Raw genomic sequence first — 18144 nt, forward strand, 5'->3', positions numbered from 1 at the left:
GGTCGGTTCGTGGTGGCTATGGTCTTGGTCGAGCAGGACATGGCAGTCATGGAGGATTGTTTGTTTATTCCTGAGTAGCACCCATCGACTAAACCTTTTGAAACTGCAATGCCATCAGTAATGTTTAAGGGATTTATATTGATAGAGTGGTTATGGTTTGTAATAATGAAACAACTAGATAAAATAAAATTCAAATTATACTAATAAATGTCTTTTAAGAAAATGATAAATAAAGACAAAAAGAAACGCAAAAATAAAAATAAAATAAAAAGAAAAACAAATTGAAAATTAAATGGACTTAAAAGTCCTTATCGACAGCTGGATCCTAAGATGGTGGTGCTAGAGGCGATATGTGAAAATGTTGGCAAATTTGTTGTAGAGTCGTCGCTGAGTGCAGTATTGCTTAAAACGATGAAGATGGTCAGAAACTTCAGAAAATGAAGCAACCGTACAAATTGGCCGGTGACTCGGCGGTGGTTGAGAAGGTGGGTCCTCCTGAAAAGCAGGGATATAGTCAGGAATATCCTTGGCGTCAACCTCATTGGTAGCTCGTGCAAGTCGGTACTGAGGAGGGTCGAACCCACGACGATGCTCAATCATCCGCATATAGAGTATACTTTGAATGCCTTGTGGGGGCATCTGGCCAATGAACGTGAGTGAAGAGGACTATGTCATTGAATTCAGGAGCCCAAAGTATCGTGCTAGACGAGTCACATATGGGCCAAGGCTAATGACTCCCTTTCGGTGTCACTCGGTTTGATGGCGAAAGGCAAGGGTGATGAAGTAGGTGAGATAAAAAATGTGCCCCTGCCTCATGCTCCACAAGAAGCATGCGTCGTGAGTGTTAACGACACCAGTGCTCTCTCGTCATCATGTTAATGTGTATGCCAAAAGAGCGTGGAGATATCGCAGAGCTGGAGCTAGAGCTGATGCCTTGGAGTGGCTGGGGTCATAGATGCCTGTAGCAGGCCTCATGGCATTCCAACATGATGAAGGCGCATAGTGGATGTGGCAGTGAAGGTGGGGAAAGTTTTCGGCCTCCATGAAATCATCTGTATAGAGTCCCAAAGCAACTCCAAATTCTGGGACACTCAACTGCCGTACCAGACTGCCAAGGCGAAATTGGACTGTTCCTGGGTCGTCGTGCTCTGCGATAACTGTCTGCAACTAAAACGTCGAGCATAGTTCCAAAGTGAACTCTAGATACATAGGCTCAATGATGTCAAAGAATCGATCCCACGGAGCAGTGACTAGGAGGGCCCTAACCAGATCAGATAGGTGGACATGCTCTAATACGGTCTAATCGATGCAACGGCCCACACCAATGGGTCGGGCACGTAGGATCTGAAATATTTCCTCCTGGGGCCCTGGTGGAAATTGGAGGAATGGATGTCGTATTTCAGCAATGGGACCTGAGGAAGATGGCTCTCCTTTCTATTTTTTAGAGGTAGGGACCGCAGTTTTCTTGCCTTTTAGGTTCGTCATGGTATCTGTGAAAGTAATCATATGACTCAAATCAACATAGCAACCAAATGAATAAGAGTAATCATCCAAATGTACCTTAATCAGGCAGACGAAATAAGTAGAATCATAATACATAAAAAAAAACTAACTAATTGATTACTCAATATATAAGCAACTATGAATTTACTTAACAAAACACATGGTCCTAAATTCTATATAGTATATTACTAATGTCCTAAGTTTTACTTGAATCAATGACGAAGGAGGAATCAAAAAGCACTAAAGCAAGAGTAGTAATAATAATCCAGTCAAATAGAAAAAGAAATAGAATATTGATAAAGAACTAAGAGTAGTAATAGTAATAATTGACATAATATGGAAGATTAAAATAGTAAAACGGAGTTAGGGATGCAAGAAAGAAAACCAAGAGTGGCGGTTGGTGATGGGGCACGGTGGCGTGTGGTGGTTGGAGGGGGAGGAGGAAGAGAGGGGAAGAGGAAAAGAAAAGAGAGGAAGAAGAAGATAAGAAAGGAAGATGGAGAAAGAGGAATGAAAAATGGAGAAAAAGAAGTAGGAAAGAATAGAAAGGGAAAAGAAATGGGGAAGAATACTGGAGAAGGAGAGAGGGCTAGGTGGAGAAGATGGGTGAATAGTAGATTTTGAAAGGGATGGGGAAAATTAGGGTTAGGGTAGGGAAATAAAAAGGGGGCGATGGTTGTGTAAGCCCCATTTTGGGCCACACGGCCTAGGCCTACGCCCGTGTGGTGTGCTCCTAGCCCTTGTTTTTCGTGAAATCTTAGTCAGTGTCGCGCACGGTCTCTTCGACACGCCCGTGTCCCCAGGCCTTGTGGTGCGTACGACTGCGTCGCACGGCTGTGTACACATTCGTTCATTTCTTCCACGCCCGTGTTCGTTACCCCACGCCCGTGTTAATGACTTGTATTTATGGTCTAATGATTTAAGTCAGTATCACACATGGCCTGTGGGCACGCTTGTGCGCATAGGCCGTATGGCTCCCACGGCTTCATCGCACGGCCATATGGTGATTGAATCGTTTCTCCCACGCCCGTGGTCTGTCCAACACTCCCGTGTCTATTAATCAAGATTGCGCACGGCTTTCAGGCACGACCGTGGCATCAGCCCGTGTTTTATTATGACTTTGTTGAATGTTTCGATCTTTGGGCAAGTTCTCACACTGCCTCAAGCACGTCCGTGTTAATGACCGTGTGGCTTTCACAGCCGCCTCGTACGACCGTGGTGATTTACGTATGCTATGTCTCTGCTTGATTTATTTGGGAAATTAAAGTGTAGTTTCACCACGGTCTGGGACACGCCTGTGTCCCTTAGCCGTGTGATACGCACGGCCACATTGCACGGCCGTGGTGATTTATCGTAGCTCGTGTGTCATCTTGTCTTGGGAAAATATTTGTCCTGTTTTAGCACGGCTATGGCCACACCCGTGTCTTCTGCCCGTGGGGATCCCACGGTCTAAAGCATGCCTGTGTGCTAGGCCGTGTATGCCAAGAATACCTACAGTTAGATTATAAAACAAATGGAAAAAACAAACTAAGTAATTTAGTGGGATTAGTGCTCAGGTTGCCTCCTGAGAAGTGCTTGTTTAGAGTCCAAGCTCAACTTTACCTTCTAGGAATGTTAGGCGGGTTCGCGAAGTCGTAGCTCCTCTCCATTGTCTTTAAAATCCTCACTGTTATAAAGTTTAAGACGATGTCCATTTACCTTGAAAGTGGCTTTGGTTGGGTGACTTACCTCTATTGTGCCAATGGAAAGACAGTTTGGAATACGAAAAGACCTGACCATCATGATTTAAGCTTCCCAGGAAACAATTTGAGCCTTGAGTTGTATAACAGGACAAGATCTCCAAATTCAAATTGCTTGTGTTGCTTTAAACGAGCATCATGGTGGCGCTTCGTTGCTTCCTTGTATAATCATGAGTTCTCACAGGCATTAGCTCGCCATTCATCTAGCTCGTTCAACTACATCAATCTCTTTTCACCTGCAAGTTTGGGATCAAAGTTCAGAAATTTTATAGCTCAGAATGCTCTATGTTCTAGTTCAAACGGTAAATGACAACTCTTCCCATAAACAAGTCTGTAAGGAGATGTTCCTATGGGGTTTTAAAAGTGCCTCTATAGGCCCATAAAGCATCGTCTATTTTCTTTGCCCAATCCTTCCTATTTGACTCTACAGTCTTTCTAGGATGCGTTTAAGCTCTCGGTTAGCAACTTCGACTTTTCCATTAGTTTGAGGATAGTAAGGGGTAGCTGTTCTGTGGTAAAATCCATATTTCTTAAGGGTTTTATCCAATTGAGCATTACAGAAATGAGTGCCCCTATCACAAATAATTGCTCTAGGTGCTCCAAATCGAGAGAAAAGTTTTTTAAGGAACTTCACCACTAGTCTAGCATCATTAGTAGGTAAGGCTTAGGCTTCCACCCATTTAGACATATAATCAACGACTACTAATATGTATTTATTTCCAAACAAGCTAGGGAATGGACCCATGAAATCAATACCCCATACATCAAATATCTCACATGAAAGCATGTATGTTTGGGGCATTTCGTCACGTTTAGATATATTACCTATTCGTTGGCATCTATCGCAAGTAGCAACATACCTGTTTACGTCTTTGAATAGTGTGGGCCAGTAAAAACTTGATTTGAGTGTTTTATGTGTGGTCCTAGTTCCACTGTAATGTCCTCCAGTCGGTCCTGAGTGGAAATGTTCAAAAATTGTAATTGCTTCTGTCTTTGTAACGCATCTTCGAATTACCTAATCTGCACATATACGAAAAATAAAAGGTTCTTCCCAAAAATAGTTTTTCACATCAGTGAAGAACTGTTTCTTTTGCTGATGTGTCAACCCTTTTGGTATAACGTTAGCAGCTAAATAATTCGCAATGTATGCGGACCAAGGTTCCTTAGAATCAAATATAGCAAAGAGTTGTCCTTCAGGGAATGAGTCATTTATCTCCTGTTCGTCAAGTCCCTTGAGATATGGGTTTTCTAATCTAGATATATGATCTACTGCAAGATTTTCTACTCCTTTCTTATCTTGAATTTCTAAATCGAATTCCTGCAACAGTAAAATCCATCTTATTAGTCGAGGTTTTGCATCTATTTTTGTAAGGAGGTATCGAAAAGCTAAATGGTCAGTGTAAACAAAAACTTTAGGTAATATTAAAAATGGTCTAAATTTATCGAATGCAAAAACCACAGCCAACAATTCTTTCTCAATCGTCGTATAATTTTCTTGTGCGGCTATCAAATTTTTGCTAGCATAATAGATCGGTTGAAAGTGCTTGTCTTTCCACTGTCCAAGAACTGCACCTACTACAAAATCACTCGCATCACACATCAGCTTAAAGGGTAAATTCCAATCAGGTGCAACCACAATTAGAGCATTAATTAATTTATTTTTAAGTATTAAATGCTTCTAAACATTCCTGACTGAAATTGAAAGGTACATCTTTCTCTAGAAAATTCGTTAAAGGCTTAGCTATTTTAGAAAAGTAGTTAATAAATCTTCTATAAAATCCAGCATGACCTAAAAAGCTTTGAATAGCCTTTACTGGATTAGGGGGAGGTAGTTTCTCAATAGTTTCAACTTTTACTTTATCAACCTCGATTCCCTTGTTAGAAATTTTGTGGCCTAACACAATCCCCTCTAAAACCATGAAGTGACATTTTTCCCAATTCAGTACAAGGTTTGTTTCCTCACCTCCCATTAAGACTCATTTTAAATTTTTAAGGCAAAGATGGAAAGAGTTACCGAATACCAAGAAGTCATCCATAAATACCTCCATAATGTCTTCCATGAGTTCATAAAAAATGGCCAACATACATAGCTGAAAAGTAGTAGGAGCATTACATAATCCAAAAGGCATTTTTTGATAAGAAAACGTACCGTATGGACATGTAAATGTCATTTTTTCTTGGTCCTCAGGAGCTATTGGGTTTTGGAAATAACCAGAGAGTCCATCTAGGAAACAATAATACATATGTCCATATTAACTTTCCAACATTTGATCCATGAATGGTAAGGGAAAGTGATCTTCTCTTGTAGCATTGTTCAACTTTCTATAGTCAATACAAACTCTCCATCTCATGACTGTTCACATTGGAATTAATTCGTTCTTCTCATTGGCCACAACAATCATGCCTCCTTTCTTAGGAACAACCTGCACAGGACTCACCTAAGAACTGTCAGAAATATGATAAATAATTCCAGCATTTATAAGTTTAATTACCTCAGCTTTTACGACTTCTTTCATGTTAGGATTCAATCATCTTTGAGCTTGCACACATGGTTTGTATTCATCTTCCATTAAAATTTTGTGTGTGCAAAAAGAAGGGTTGATCCCTCTTATGTCAGAAATTTTCCAAGCTATGGCTCTTTTGTGCTCCTTTAATACTTGGACTAACTCGGCTTTTTCGGTTGGCTATAAATCTGAAGCAATAATCGCTAGTAATGTGGAATTATTTCCAAGAAATGCATACTCTAAGTGATCTGGTAGTTGCTTTAATTCCAACTTAGGCGGTTCTTCAACAGAGGGCTTTAATTTTAATTCATTGTTTACCTCAATACCTTCAAGGTTCTTTTGTCGCAGTAAAGGCTCATTGGAATTTAGTTTAGCTTTTATCTTACCTACCGCAGAATCATCATCATTTTCTTCCTCTCCTTGGGCAAGACACAGTTCCAACGTGTCCTTATGTACGATTTCCTATAAAGAATCTTGAGTAGCATGATTAATAGAGTCAATAAAATAACATGAGTCATCCTGTTCCCTAGAAAATCTCATGGCATCATAAATTCTAAAAATAATCTCTTCGTCACCTACCCTAAATACAAGTTTACCATCACCCACATCAATAACAGCCCTAACAGTGGCTAAAAATGGACGATCTAAAATTAAAGGCACCTTAACATCTTCATCCATGTCAAGCACAACAAAATCAACAGGGAATATAAATTTATCTAGTTTTACGAGTACATCCTCTGTAATACCCCTAGGATATTTAACAGATCTGTCAGCTAATTGAATACTCATCCTAGTAGGTTTTGGTTCCCCAAAGCCAAGTTGCTTGAACATTTTGAAGGGCATCAGATTAATGCTAGTGCCTAAATTAGCTAGCGCTTTCTCAACATTTAAACTACCAATTAAGAAGGGAATAGTAAAACTTCCTGGATATTTTAGTTTGGTTGGCAGTTTATTTTGGAGTATGGCCAAGCACTCCTCGTTGAGTTTCACTGTAGAGAATTCTTCAAACTTCCTTTTATTTGTTAAAAGCTCCTTCAGAAATTTTGCATATGTAGGCATTTGCGAGATAGCTTCAACAAAAGGTAAGTTAATTGTTTAAAAAGCTCAAGAAATTTACCGAATTGTGCATCCATGCAGTCTTTCTTCAACTTTGCTGGGTATGGGATTGGTGGTTTATATTCTCTCAACACTGGTTTTTTTATTGTTTTCGGGTTTTTCCTCTTCATCTTCTTTTCTTTCATCTTCTGGTGGCAGTTTCTTTTTAGATTCAGCTAACACTTTCCCACTTCTTAATGTAACTGCTTTCACATGCTCTTTTGGATTAGGTTCAGTGTTACTAGGTAAACTCCCTGGTGGTCTTTCTGAAATAATCTTAGCCAGCTGTCCTATTTGATTCTTGAGCCCTTGAATTGATGCTTGCTGATTTTTAAGTGCGGTTTTGGTGTTCTGAAAACGAGTCTCCGCTACTGAAATAAATTTTGTTATCATCTCCTCAAGGTTCAGTTTTTTGTCTTGCTGGTACGGTTGTTGTTGGAATCCTGGAGGCGTAATGGTCTTTGATTTCCTTGGCCTCCCCATGAGAAATTTGGGTGGTTCCTCCAACCTGTGTTGTAAGTGTTACTATAAGGATTATTTTGAGGCCAAGGATTATTACCCATATAATTCATTTGCTCGTTCTCTATGTTAGGGCCGTAGGATGGATATTCTAAATTGCTCGTTCCACCTCCACTTGCATCACACTGCATTACTGGGTGTGTGACACCCCTAATGTGACCCTAGTCGGAAAGTGGTTTCGGGACCACAAAACCGAGTCACAAAAATAATTAGATATTTTATTCTGTGCTTATTGTATGTGGAATTTGTATGTGTGAATATTTCGTGCCTTGATTTTATCAATTAGGTGCTAATTTATAAGAAAGGACCCATGTGATAGGACTTGAAAATGTGATAGGTGAAATTTAAAGTGGCCAAATAATGCATGAGTTATTGACATGAGGGACTTGCATGTCAAATGGACCACTTTTAATTTAGTGGCCGGCCATAATGATGGTTGATAGATATTATATGCATTTTATTTTAGCATGACAATAGTTAATGGCTTTATAGTATGGAAGAAAGAATAATTAAAAGAATGGGAGAGTGATAGAAACAAGGTGTGTCATCCTTCTTTTCCCCCATCTTGCCGTACCTAGAAGAAAAAAAAAGAGGCTTCATCCTCTTTGTTCCTCTTGACCGAAAAAGGAAAGAAAGAAGAAAGTTTGGTTGCCTTGATTTTTGGCTTAGAAGATAGTTAGAATGAGGTATGTATTGAATGATTCTTGAAACTCATAGTAGTTTGTTTTGGTAAGCTTGGTATACGGATGATAGACGTGTTTTGGTTTTGGTTTGATAATGATGTTGATGATGGTGAGTTTCGGTCATGCATTAACTAAAATTGTAAGTATGATTTATGGTATAATTTGTGTGATGGAATGGTCTTGAGAGTTGGCTTGATTAAATGGGTAAAATGCTAAGTGTTTTAAAGATGATGTAATGGTTATTTCGGTTTATGTGAAGTAAATATAGATGATGGTTATAAGCTGTTTTATGATTTGATAATGGTGATTAAATCTTGTAGTTAAGTGTTTAGATATATATATATATATTAATAATGAATTTAGTTGTACTTGCTATGTGAGAAATGTGCAATGCTATAGGTATTTGATTATTAGATATGGTTATTTTAAGTTGATTTGTGATGGTATGATTGCATTGATGAAATGGTGGGAAGAATTAGCTATTATGCTTGATACTAATGCCGAATATGAGAATGTTGTACTTGAAAAATGTAGGTGAACGTGACAAGTGTATTCGGCTTAGGGCCTAAAGGATATGAAAATTTGGTATTTATTTTTGATTGTGTGTGTATGACCATGGATAATTGGCTGCACAAATATTATGAATACATAATGTATGATAAGTTTATTAAGTTACAAAACATTATACATGATCGGCCAATGTAAATTATTTGAGTAAAGTATATCTTGATGGTACATTTCGGCTAGTATAAAATGTATATGGATGTCGTATGACTATGTTTAATTTGGGAAGTAAATTGTTTGATCTAGCTCAAGAGCCTAGAGGATCAAAGTTGGATAAGGGAAAGAAAGAGGTGATCGAATAGCCGTCGTAATCGTTCGGCAACTTCCGAGGTAAGTTTTAAGTGATTAAATGTTGAGTAAATTCAACTATAATAGGATATAATGAGTTGATTTAATAAGATATGATGTGGCCATGATATGTCTTAAACTCAAATGGTAAGTTCCTAAGTGTTTGGACTTGGAAATTTAAGAGCAAATTGTAATAATTTGCTGAAGACAGCAGCAGTAACGTGATTTTAGAAAATCACTATAAATGTTTGGTGTGGAATTATAGGCTGAATAAAATATGAAATCAAAGCTTAATTAGTCTAGTTTCTTATAAAAGAGACCGTGTAAGTAAGGAAATTTCCTATAAAGAGATATTTAAAGTTGTGTGAGACGGTGTCAGAATGACTCTGAAATCCCCTGTTCGGTATTAAGAAAATCACTATAATTTGTACAAAAATGGTTACAAGATAAAATTTATATTCTTAGACTCCTTAATGAGTCTAGTTTCAAATGAAATCAAGTAGAACATACTTTGAATTCTGTACAATGATAATTTTGATTTGTAGTGAAGACTGGTTAGGTTAGTCAAACAGTGAACCAGGGGAAACTTTAAGAAAAATCTGGTATTGATTGGCCACACCTAAAATTCTGAAAATTTTATGGATGAAAGATACATGAGTCTACATTCGGGGAAAATTAACGGAAATTGATTTTGAGTTTTGTAGCTCCAGTTATAAACAATTTAGTGACTGTTGCTCAGGAAAACTGCTTGTAGTGAATATGTGATTTTGTTGTAAACTTTGATGAAACTATTTGAGTTGCTTATAAGCTATTGCTGAAATTGATGTACAAGAAAAATATGAAATATGTATGAGATATATATATGTGATAAGGCCTAATGGCCGATGTGATGAATGTGAAAGTGTGTATATATGTGATAAGGCCTAATGGCCGATGTGATGAATGTGAAAGTGTCTATATATGTGATAAGGCCTAATGGCCGATGGGATGAATGTGAAAGTGTATATATATGTGATAAGGCCTAATGGCCGATGTGATGAATGAGAAGGTGTATATATATGTGATAAGGCCTAATGGCCAATGTGATGAATGTGAAAGTGTATATATGTGATAGGGCCGAGTGGCCAAAGTGATGGATGTGGAAGTGTATAAATGTGATAAGTCCCGAAGGGCATTTGTGTCAGGATTATATCCGGGTTAAAACCCCGCAGCTTTATGCGAGAATATTATCAGCGATTAATGACCGTGAGGCTTCGTGCTCGTACTACATCCGAGCTCTAATGACCCGATGACTACGTGTGGAGATTTTGTCCGGTAATCCCGAACTAAAGGTTTTTTGAAGATTCAAGTAAAGCGTAAGATTATGCGACTTCACAGTGACAATTAGTAATAAATACGTTCAATGCGTTAAGTTGGTCAGGTATGTATTTGAGATTATATTTAAGTTTGACTTAGACTAAATCACAAGGTCGTCATGTGATGCACATGTGAGTAAAGCAATAAGACGTTCGTGATTATTGTGCATTTGGTCAATGTGGAAAGTCAGGTAAAAATAGGTAATGCACCTATGATCATAAGAGGTCACCGTCAAGTGAGAATTTATCTGCCTATTACATATGATGAGACGTGCATATTCGGAAAAAGGGTTGGTATGCCCGAAGGAAGAGTGAAGTAAAAATATGAACAATTATGTTATAAGTTGATTGTTATCTGTTGACACTGCTTGAAACTTACTAAGCATTTTAATGCTTACTCCGTACTTTGTTTCCTCTGTTTTATAGATCTCATTTGGAAGCTACAGTGCTCGGGATCGTCAAGAACTAGTCACACTATCACTACCCACTGTTTGGTACTGCTACGTTTTGGAATATCTTATGGCATGTATAGAATAGACTAGTAGTGAGAGGATATTTTGGTCAATGTATAGGACTACTCTTTCGTTTGTTGGTCATAGACCCCTTGGATTTTGTATAAATTTGGATAGCCATGCGAAAATGGCTTAAGTATACTTGATCATAGCATTATAATCGTTTTGTATGTCGTCCGTCGAGAGGTATGGAAATGTTTGGAAACGATTAGCCGTTGGAATGGTTAATCATGATCATTTTTTGTGCCATGTTTGCAAAAAGGGCTAATTGAATCATGGAAATTATGAAATAGGTAAAGTCTACCTCAAAGGCAGATGCTGTCAGCAGCAGTGGTGTGGATTTGAAAAATCACTAAAAATTGTAGGAATAGAAATAAATAGTGAATAAATTATGTAAATGAACCTTGATGAATCTACTTTCATATGGAAGAAACGAAACTGTCATATGAGTTGTATATTAAAAGATGTTTAGGTTCTCATGAAACAGGGCCAGAACGGTTTCTGGAATCCCTGTTCCGACTTTGGAAATTCACTATAAATTAACCAGAGATAATTAGGAGTCATGCCATATATGTATAGATTCCTCCTTGAGTCTAGTTTCTATAGAAACAAACGGCATCAGTATTGAAGCCCTTTATAGGGAGATATCCAATTCGTAATGCGTGAAGGTCAGTGTAGTCAAACCCTGGATTAGGGGAGACTTTAACTAATAAACTGTACTAATTAGCCCGACCAAAAATTCTAGAAAAAAAATGTGTAGATGGAAATATGAGTCTAGTTTCAGGGAAAAATTACGAAACTGATTTTCAAGCTTTGAAACTCAAGATATGATTTTTAAGGCGACAGTGATGCAGTAACCAGCTTGCCTGGAAAAATTTTTATGGACTGTGAAAGTAAATTAATTAAGTAGGTTAGCACCTCGTGTTCGACTCCGACAACGGTCTCGGGTACGGGGTGTTACAGGGTGAACCTGTATAGAACCAAGTAAATCATCAATTTTTCTATTCAAAAGTTCTACCTGATTAGAAAGCATAGTAACCGAGTCGACATTAAAAACACCGGCTACTTTCATCGGTTTTGTCCTCATAACTTGCCACTGATAATTATTCAGTGACATCTCTTCTATGAACTCATAAGCCTCTTCAGGTGTCTTATTATTGATAATTCCACCAACGGCTGCGTCAATCATTTGTCTAGTCGAGATATTTAAACCGTTGTGGAAAGTTTGAACTTGTAGCCAAAGGGGTAATCCATGGTGAGGGAACTTTTTCAATAGATCTTTATATCTCTCCCGTGCATCATAAAGTGTTTCTAAATCCATCTGTACAAAAAAAGAGATATCATTCCTTAATTTAGCCATTTTAGCCGGCGGAAAATATTTAAGCAAAAATTTTTAGGTCATTTGTTCCCAAGTGGTGATTGACCCTTGTGGTAATGAGTTCAACCACTGTTTAGCCTTATTATTCAATGAGAATGGAAACAACCGAAGGTGAATGGCATCATCAGAAACGCCATTGATCTTAAAGGTGTCGCAAAATTCCAAAAAAATTGCTAAACGAGTGTTTGGATCCTCGTCCTACAAACCATCAAACTGAACAAACTGTTGTATCATTTGAATCGTGTTAGGTTTCAATTCAAAATTATTTGCAGCAACAGCAGGTCTAACTATACTCAATTCAGTTCCTATTAAGTAGGTTTAGCATAATCATAAATAGTACGAGGAGCAGGATTCTGATTTACCAGATTTGCAGCAACCACAAGAGGTAACGATTATTCTAATTCTCAGCCATCTCCTCGGTTATGGTATGTATATCGGTCTCTCATTCTTCCTCTATGTATTGTAGGCTTTGCCTTATTTCTCTTCGGCTTACCCCTTTCCTTTCTATCTTTTATAGTGTTGCCAACCTAGCTCGGGGATCGAAAGACGTCGAAGTTTTCGATCACACTATCAATTGAACAATTGGGTATAACTAGTCTTATCATTTTAAGTATGGCATGTATAGGTACTTGGTCTTTTTGTTATGTGTCATATTGATTAGCTAAATGTGTTGGCTCATGAAAGTATTATGATTATTTTGTATATGGCCATGAGAGGTGGCTCATATTGATTTTTGGGTTGTAACCCTAATTATTGATTAATGCATGCAAATGTGCTTGTGCCTTAATGTGGTTATGGTTACTTATGGTTAATGAGAGAGTTGGATGGCATGTATGTTGGGTGTATGAAATATGATTAAGGTGTATGACAATAAATGTGGTACAAATGTTTAACTTGAAAGTAGGTTAGCCAAGATGATAGACAAATATGAAATTGGTGTGGAATGCCATATGGAAGCATGATAGTTTGAATAGTTGACATGTTGACATTACCAAGTCATAATTTAACTATGAATGTGAATGCTTGAGTAATCAAATGTGCCATGTTACATGCCATGAAGTGAGTGTAAGTATGTGAGTACTTAAGGGTGGCAATTGGCTTAGAAAATAGCCTAGAAGTTGTCCACACGGGTAGACACATGGGTATGTGTCTAGGCCATGTGTGACACACGGTCTACCCCCATGGGCGTTTGATCTGGTCGTGTGTCCCCTACACCCTAATTATGCAAAATAGAATGCCCAGTAGTAAACACATGGACAGAGAGACGGCTGTGTGTCTCAGCCGTGTAAAGGAGATGGCCTCAGGACATGGGCATGCGCTCAGGCCATGTGAAGTCTGCACTTAAGTTTTGGAATTTAATTCACCACACGGCCTAAGCACATGGGCTTTTTACTTGGTCGTGTGACCTAATTTGCTTGATGACGTCATAATTAGAGAGTTACACAGGCTGTGGACACGGGCATGTCCCAAGCCAAACTGGCGTGTATGACTACATGGCATACCCACACGGGCGTGTGACTCTCCAAAGTAGGAAATTTTTTTTCTAAATTAACCCAAAGTTTTGAAAGTTCTCGGTTTAGTCTCAAACCGCTTCCGATGTACGTTTTGGGTCTCATAGGCCCTTACAAGGGACAATTTACATGTGATTGAAAATTTTTAAATTTGGATGAAATTTTATGGCCTGATTTGTATGTTGTAATGCCTCAAACCCTATCCTGACATCGGATACGAGTAAGGGATGTTACAGCTTGAACTTCAGATCTAGTAAGAAACTATAATAATCACTGCTTATAAGATAAAAGAACACCATTAAAAACTCATTCATGTCTGTTACTATCATCTCAAACCTAAATAACCCTCTTATAAAGCCTCGCTTCTTTTTCTTAATGTTCATGTGCTTTTACAACCTAATCTTCCACAACATAATACGTGAACCACAAAACTTAGCTTGGCGTGGAGTATCCACTGGTAGAGATTCAGATCTACAACTTTGGCTTAAGGGAGAAAGAAATACTTTAGGTTCCATAAGATCTAAAAAGAAGTACTTCTTGAAGAAGGAAGAAAAAAAACTCCCTTTTCTCAAGCCCTATTAACTAATATATAATTATATGTAAGACCCCTATTCCTATATGCCTCACTTTTCCAGAAACTTCTTTTATAGTGGCCTACAACTTTACTTGCAAGTATATATAAAAAAATAAAATAAATATCCAATATAAGAAAGATTTGGTTACTCTAATGAAAGCCCTTAATCACCATACTCACATTGTAACTAGCACAGTAACTCAATGAACTGGGCATACAATACCTTCGGTGATAACCCCCTTTTTACAAGGATTTCAACACTTTTACCAGAATTTAAAACCGCCAAAACTGGGTGTTACAAAATTAATTAAATAACTTTCATAAGCAGACATAAGACAGAGTGAAATAACAATAGATATTTTTACTGAAACACATTTAATCACAATAATCTTTAGGTTATACAAGGTAATAATATCGGTTAATACCATTATTCATTTAATCTAATTTATAATTAATAAGATTAAACATGCACTAATTAGATATTTTGTCAATTAATTATAATTTCATTTTGATTGAATAATCAATTCAATTACAACCTTACATTTATATTGTAAGAATAACATAGGTATGATTTTATATAATTGAACAAATTTCCAAGGCCTATAATATCAAAAACATAATTTCAATAATTCAAGTAGAAAAAATGCAATCAATCTAACACAACAATTTAAGTAATTTTAATTAAATTGAAAGCATCAAAACAATTACCATTCATGTTTATGATCTCAAACAAATTAAAAAGAAATAAGAGAATGAAACAAAGCGTGGAAGGTGTGGAAGAGCCTTTAGCTCTTTCCTCCTATGGTCGACCCTTGATATTAGTCTTGAAGAGAGATATTAGCATAATTTAGGGATTTCTGTGGATCAAGGTATTAAGTAAAGAAATTGCGTAATTTAGATTGATAATGACAAATGAAATCTAGATGAATTCTTTCTTGGGTATTATTTTGCTTCGTGGTTGTTTACTTGATTATTTTGTTGATTTGTTCTTTGTCGCTTTCGTAGTTAATTAATTTAGTTTTAATCAATCACTCCAATTTATCAGTTAAATAATAGAAAGATGATAATTACTAGTATTTTTACCCTCGTGGGAATGATATCTTTGCTCATCGTAGCTATACTATTAATTGATAGGTGCACTTGCCTCAGTCAGATTTTTAATTGGTTTACGACTGCAAGCAGTCATTATTCGCTATGTACTCTTTCAACAAGTTTTCCAAGCTATTGAAAGATTCACCTTGGGATGGTTTTTGAACTTGTTGATTAAACCCTGCCAGCTGACTTGACCTCGATTGTATGTAAGTATTGCTAGGACCCTTTCCTTGGTTACTCCATGAGAAATTCATATGGTTTCTCCATGAAGGATTATAGAAGTTTGACTGTGGTCCTAGCCCACTTCGATTCTATTTCAGATTTTCCATGTAATAGATGGACACTGGGTTTGATGGGCAATTTTCGAACATGTGTCCATCTCTACAGAAACACAAAAGATGTTTTCAAATTGGCTAGGCTACTGTCTTATTAGATTATTATTGAAACCGTTAGTAGTAAAATTCTTAAGTATTGAGGACAAAGAGGATACCTAAGCTGCAAGGGATGTAAACACATCCTCTTCATGTACTCCTACAACTCTATGTCTTGTGGAGGCTTGGTTGGTTGGCCACTGGTAGTTATTATTAGCTATCCATTCAATAATTTCATAAGCCTTATTATAAGACTTAGAAAGAAGTGTTCCATTTGTAGAAGCATCCACCACTATTCTTATGTGTGTGTTGAGACCATTGTCAAATATCTCCAATTGGATGCAAGGCAAAATTCCATGATGAGGACACTTTCGTAATAATTCTTTGAATCTCTTCTATGCCTCATATAAGGATTTGTCATCCACTTGCTGGAAGGTAGTGATCTCAGTTGGTAACTTAGCAGTCTTGCCAGGTGGAAAGTGCTTCATTAGGATGTTTTCTACCAACTCTTACTATGTAAAAATTGAATAGGGTGGCAATGAGTTTAACCAGGACTATGCTATATCCCTTAGTGAATATGAGAACAACTTCAATGTAATATCCCGAATTAGGGCCTAATCAGAATAGTAGTTTTGGGACCACAAATCTGAGATAGAAATAATTATTTTATAATTATTTTGAGGTCTATGATATGATTACATGATTGTACGAAAATTTCGTGAAGAAATTCTATGCATAAAGTGCTTAATTTAAAATTAGGGACTAAATTGAATAAGTTGCAAAAGTTGCATTCTAGAAGATTTTAGTATGAAATTGCTTTGGAATATTAATTAGGAGGTCTTAAATAGCAATTTAACGAATTTATAAAATTTTGGACAAAAATGGGCTTGTACATAAAAAATTACAAAGAAAGACATTAAGGGTATTTTTGTCATTTGGTAAATATAGTCATTAAAAAGGGAAAAATAACACAAAAATGGACTCATCTTCTCCATAAGGGTTGCCGAAGTTTTCTTGTCACCATAGCTAGGGTTTCAACATTTTCAAGCCTTGATTGAAAGTGATTTCCATGCCCGTTTTTAATGCTCTTTTCGATTTTAAAATCTAGAAAGCATGTTCTATCATTTTCTAGCAATATTTTGAGCTAGGATGCATGTATGAAAATTTACCCATGTGTGACATAATTGTATTTTGATGAATAATGAAGGAATATGATGGTTTGATGTGTGTTTAACAACTTTTACCTAGTAGTTTTATGTGAAAACACCTAAAAAGGGACTTAATTGTAAAAAGGGTGAAATTGATGGTAAAAATCTGATTTTTAGTGTGAAATATGGGCTGTTATGGACACAAGGAAATTCGACTATGCCTAGATGTCATGGGAAATGCATGTAACTCATTGTACAAACTGAAGGACTCAATTATAAATAATTGAAAAGCTAGGGTAAAATGGTAATTTTTATCCGAGCCCTTATTAGGGGCTGTTTTGATGAATGTGTATATTGAATAAATTAATTTGGCATTTTAGATCAAGAGAACGAGATTCGAGTCGTGATCGAAGGAAAAATAAAGTTTACGAGGAATAGGCTCGATTTCTAACATTTTGTACCGAGGTAAGTTCATGTGTAAATGTAGTAACAAAATTGTCATTTTAAGTAATTTAATGTTATTTATATGATATGATGATTATTATCATGAAATATTATGCTTTTTGGATTATTATTTAGTAATATGCAAATTATGAGAACTACTTGATAAATATGAAATGCTAACAAGTATCAGTTCTGACATTCCGTGGAAGACGGCAAAGATGTGTGATTGAGGAAAATCCTGTTTGAACCTTGGGAATAGATTAGGATACAAGTGACATGTCACTAGGATATTTGAGTTCCGAACTCGTTGAGTTGAGTCCGAGTTCGTGAGATGTAACTAGGCATCCGAACTCGTTGAGTTGAGTCCGAGTTCACTTATGGATGCGAACGCCCAAGTTCGTTGAGTTGAGTCTCAGTTTTCTTATGGGGGGGTTATATGGTAGCTTGGCTACATAATTTCCGCATGCTATTGAGTTTGTCTAGTTGCAGGTATGACACTTATATGCACGGAATCCGTGTATCCAAATTATATTCCAATGTGTTCAACAGATGAATCTTAAGTGAATAAGGCGAATACTTAAGACAAAAGTGACATGTTGGTAAGTGTGATGAATGAGAAAATTGGATAGGTATGTACTTAAACCCTCGGGTTAAGAACTTAGTATGATGAAATCGTGGTAAGATAGTAAATGCAAATATAACATGAATGTCTTGGTGATATTTATGCAAATGATGTTTTATATTGGATTACATGATTATGTTACTTGCTATTTACATGTGAACTTACTAAGCATTTATGCTTACTCCCTCCTTTCCATTCTTTGTAGTTTTGACAAGCCAGCTCAGAAATCAGGAACGGCTGGA

At 36.9% G+C, this 18144-nt stretch overlaps 2 non-coding genes across 2 annotated transcripts; both read left to right on the forward strand.

The window, feature by feature from the left end:
• The first annotated feature begins 12009 nt into the window (after window positions 1-12009).
• Window positions 12010-12116, forward strand: LOC128284680 (small nucleolar RNA R71). Its single transcript, XR_008275102.1, has one exon. It is a non-coding gene; the product is annotated as a small nucleolar RNA R71 (small nucleolar RNA).
• A 3923-nt stretch (window positions 12117-16039) lies between these two features.
• On the forward strand, window positions 16040-16145 carry LOC128285012 (small nucleolar RNA R71). Its single transcript, XR_008275428.1, has one exon. It is a non-coding gene; the product is annotated as a small nucleolar RNA R71 (small nucleolar RNA).
• The last annotated feature ends 1999 nt before the right edge of the window (window positions 16146-18144 follow it).

The sequence above is a fragment of the Gossypium arboreum genome, chromosome 11 (genome assembly GCF_025698485.1).
Source record: "Gossypium arboreum isolate Shixiya-1 chromosome 11, ASM2569848v2, whole genome shotgun sequence".
In the NCBI taxonomy this organism is placed as follows: Eukaryota; Viridiplantae; Streptophyta; class Magnoliopsida; order Malvales; family Malvaceae; genus Gossypium; species Gossypium arboreum.